The sequence below is a fragment of the Pseudophryne corroboree genome, chromosome 9 (genome assembly GCF_028390025.1).
Source record: "Pseudophryne corroboree isolate aPseCor3 chromosome 9, aPseCor3.hap2, whole genome shotgun sequence".
Taxonomy (NCBI): Eukaryota; Metazoa; Chordata; class Amphibia; order Anura; family Myobatrachidae; genus Pseudophryne; species Pseudophryne corroboree.
In genome coordinates, this window is record NC_086452.1 from 394,356,709 (window position 1) to 394,361,551 (window position 4,843).

Below are 4,843 nucleotides of genomic sequence, written 5' to 3' on the forward strand. Positions count from 1 at the left end.
GCACAGTTTCTAGACTGAGTCTGGTAGGAGGGGCATAGAGGGAGGAGCCAGCCCACACTTTCAAACTCTTAAAGTGCCAATGGCTCCTGGTGGACCCGTCTATACCCCATGGTACTAATGTGGACCCCAGCATCGAGGGGTCTCAATGCAGTGCCGGTTCTAGCCCTTCTTGCGCCCCCGGGCGGAAATAGGGGTGTGGCTTCATATAGGGGGCGTGGTCAGTTACGCCCCCAGTACAGTAGAGTAGCGATGACGTCATCGCGCACCGCACAGCAAAGGTCCTCTCCACGAAGGGAAACTAGACACGTAGCGTCTAGTTCCCTTTACAGGGGGACACAGCCGGGGGACACAGCGGGCAGCGGGGGGCACAGCAGTAGCGGATCTTGCCATGGTGCAGCGCCCTCCGGAAGGCGGCGCCCCGGGCAAAAGTCCTGCTTGCCCGTGGCAAGATCTGCTACTGTCTCAATGAGTCGTCAGGGTTACATGCGTTTATTTAACAAATATCTGTGCTGTGCTTAGATTCATTAATTTTACACCGTGGGTTCTATGCTGCCTGTGTAATGTAGATTGCATTAAGTCTAATGGACATTACTAACAGAATTTTGGATATGACATTGCTACATTTTGTCTCCTTATTGTTATTATGTGATGAGCGCTGTTGTCTGCCTGCAGTCACAGCCCGTTCTATGTGCTATGGAGATATTACTATGTATCAGACTATGTTTATACAAATGAGTGTCATGTATTTGTTTTTAACTGTCACTTTGGTGTGTTTGTTTGAAGCGTTGCCATGGAGACCGACGTCACTTCCGGGGAAGGCCTGTCTGTAAGTGTTTGTGTAAGAGGGCGGCGGTGCGTGTGGTGGTGCCTGCTGCCGTGCAGGTGTAGTTTCGGTACTCACCAGGCGCCGCTCTCTCTCACCTTCAGGTACCGGAACCTTCAACGGACCTGGCAATCTTCAGTCGGACACGGCGATTCCCTCTCGGAGCTGACAGACGAACGAGCGTCAGTTCCGCACTGCAAACGTCTTCTTCTCTTACAGGTCCCTGTAAGGAGGCAAACAAACAAGCAAACAGCCGTGCAGGGCCTAACTCTAACCTAGTGTCACACCCCTATACTAACTACAACGGCAGAGCCCTCAAACTAGCTCTGTGGGTGTGGTGCAACAAACTAAACACAGACTTAACAAGCTCACACTTTGCCCTGCACGGTAACAACATATCCAATCACAATCCACAGCGCAAACAACTACCACGGTGCTGTCCCTTTAAGTACCTGAATCAGACCACCAGGTAGTGGGGGCTGCACAGCTCACCCACCTCCCGTACTTTCTTTCCAGGGGCTCAGGCCGAGCGGGCCTGCCTGCCTAAACACCTTGGGGTGGATTGGGCCTAGTGCCCAATGCCACCTCTATTCACTTTGGGGGAACCGCTTATTTATTGGGCCTAGCGCCCCCTATTTGCGCACGGACCTGAGGCCCTACATTACCCACGGGCCTAGCGCCCGCCTAACTCGTCACTCGTTGGGTGACCTGGGCCTAGTACCCAGCGTCACCTTATATTACCTAATTGGCCAAAATACACTAGGGCCTAATGCCCTCTAATGCCCCCCAGGCCTAGTGCTCGATGTGCCCCTCGGGCCTAATGCCCGCCTACTGCACCGTTGAGGTGGCTTGGGCCTAATGCCCAAACCACCTGATCAAATGGTGGCCCCAACCTCCTATCTGCGCCCCAGGCCTAGTGCCTGAATTGTGCCCACGGGCCTAATGCCCGTCCCTGATGGTCTAGGGAGGAAAAGGGAGGGGGGTGAAAGTTGCCTCACTGAGGCCTCACCTGCACCGGGGGTCTCCGGCGCCCTCTTCTGCCGCTGTCCCGTCCTGGCCAGCGGCGCCGCCTCTGCTCTTCCGCATCCAGCCGCCGCTGGACATATTCTTTCAAGAGACCGACGTCTTCTGGCCTCTTCAATTGCCACCTGAGCTCTTCACCGCTCTTCGTCGCGGCCTCCTGTCCTCTTCTCCTCTCGGCGTCTTCTTTCTTCTCCCGCCCGTCTTCTTCTGCCGCGCTCCTCCGCGCGCCCGGCCTCTTCGGCTCCCGCCCGGTGTCTGACGTCAGACGCCGGGGGTGGGGCCTGTGACGCGGCGAGCGCCGATTGGCTCGCCGCGCCCGTCTCTGATTGGCCGCCGCTCCGGGAGCCGCGATTGGCTCCCGGAGGGCGCCAACATTTGAATGCCTCCGCAGCTGGAATGTGTCCTGTAAAACAGGACACATTTCCACATTCCCCCCCCCCTTCTTCCTGTGTAGTACCTACAAAGGTCTCCACGATGTCCATCGTCCGCGGGTCAAGGAAACCCGAGGTCCCTCCAGCAAGGTTGTGTTCGAGGGCTCAGCCCGGACAGACCGTGACCCCACATCCTTCCTCCTCCAGCTCCGGGTTCCTCTTCTTACCTCCTGACCTCCATCGTGGATCCTCTGGGTGAGTGGCATCTCCTCACGGTCGCTCGACGTTGGCCACCAAGGGGAATCTTCCTCCACGTGGACAACAGTCACCCACTCTTGACCTCCCATATCGTCTGGGGCATCGTCCCTGTCTTCAGGGTGTGGTACCGACCACCACCCAACAGCGGAATCCTCTGGGGCATCCGTTTCCTCCCGGGCAACAACCACCATCTGTCGCATCTCCTCGTGGGGCATCTCCAAAGGTCCCATGTCTTCCTCTGGAACGGGTCCTCCCACGGCATCACGATCCTCTCCCCGTATGTCCGTCCATTTCGGCACTTCTGGCAGGTATTCTTGCTCCAGGACTATCTCCTCCTCTTCATGGAGGGCATTCAACTGGGAGCACGACTCCACCCGATCCTGCCAGTCACTCTCGTCAGCGCTTCCGATGCCAGAGTCGTCCTCCATCTGTTCTTGGAGGGAGTCGTCGGCGGACAGCTCACCGTAGTCCTCCTCCTCCTCCACCGATACCTGGACTAGGGGATTATTTTCCTCCTCAGCATACTTGGTCCCTTCCGCTGGCATCTTTACTTCCTCAGCGTACTCCTTTGCCTCCGCTGGCATCTTTACTTCCTCGGCGTACTCCTTCGCTTCCGCTGGCATCTTTACTTCCTCAGCGTACTCCTTCGCTTCCGCTGGCATCTTTACTTCCTCAGCGTACTCCTTCGCTTCCGCTGGCATCTCTTGGTACCCAGGGCACACCTGTTCCATACGTCCTAGTCGTGGACAGTTCCAACGCGGGGAGATTCCGGACGTCCCCGTCACTAGGTCTTCACGCTTTTCCTCGCAGCGTGGTCTCTTCTCCTCCCAGTCGTCCACCTCCGCCTGATGCGGGAAAGGATCCTTCGTTACTGGGGTCGCTTTCTTGGGACAGAGTAGGTCCGCGGCATCTTCCCAGGGGCACTCACTGGCCGCATGTCCTGGTCGCCGACACTTTCAACAAGGGAGGGCCACTGCCACCTTCTCCAAGACGGGTTCCTTGGCCACCTCCTTCACTGGGGAATCTTCACCCGTTGGTTCCGGCTCAGAAGAAATGGGCACCTGCGAACTAACTTCAAGCAGGGTCTTCCGCTCCATTTCCCTGGTTTCCTCCTCCCATCTCTGGGCACGACCATCCGCAATCATCCGGTCTTCATTCCACGGACAATCGGGAAGCGCATGTCCTCTCGCCTCGCAGAGCGCACACACGGGCTCTGCAGCCACCCGGTCCCAAAATTGCTGACGAGACTCCCTCAGCTGCTTCACCGTGGCCTCTTAGTCTGTCCTGTCTTCAGTCCATGGACATTCCAGGAGCCGATGTCGGGGATCTCCACAGCTTTCACACCAGGAATCAACCTCGTCTTGGCTCAACTCTTCATCCCAGGGACAACTGTTATGCTCATGCCCGTAGTTTCCGCAGAGCAAACACCAGGACTCTTTCTTCGCTTGGCCCTTCTGACGTCTTCGGTCCGCTTCCTGGACCACCTTCTTTGGGGATGTATATACAATAAAAATGGTGGTCACCAGCGCTAGGTTGTGTGAAGTATATACATATAATGATACACTAATTAAAAATTCAGGACGGTAGGTTATGTTGAAATAATGTATATAGTAAATTTAGTAAGGATAATATCTTAAAAACACAGATGCCTTTACAACACAATTATAGGTTAATTAATCAAATAAAATGACACATCCACATATCTCCTCAATAAGGATTAGTTCATACCCCGGCTAGGACTCCCTCTGGAAATATGTCCATATAAGTTGTAGGAGAATTGATAAAAGCAGTGGAGTTGGAAAGGTCCCTGTTAAGCATACCAAATGCAAGCGTTTTCAAGCAGATAGGGAAACTCCAATTTCTCCGCAGATGGTGATGTCCAAGGGAAATGCTGTCCAATTAATGCCGTATGGGTAGCAGGAATGATGGTATCCAGCAATATTGAGGTGATTTTTTGAAGATGTGTCCAGCAGTCTCTAACTCAACGCGTTTCACTGGTGTTGACACCCAGCTTCCTCAGGAGCTTCTTTGGGGATGTCTCTCGCCAAGTACATTCGTCGGCAAAGTGTCCCGTTTGCCGACATTTCTTGCAGGGCGTCACAGCGCCTTTCTTGCACCCCTTCTCCCAGCGCTCTTCCTTTTCATGCTGGACCGACCGCTGCACCATCTTCAGGAGGTCTGCCCCAGACACCGTCACCCAGTCGCTCTGGTCCGCACACATCCGGGGGTGGGTCTGTTCCTGAGCCATCCGCAGGGAGGTCTTGGTGACGTTCCACATCGTGTCCCCGGTCCTTGATCCTTGATCCTGCCGACTACGCCAAAATGTAAGAGGGCGGCGGTGCGTGTGGTGGTGCCTGCTGCCGTGCAG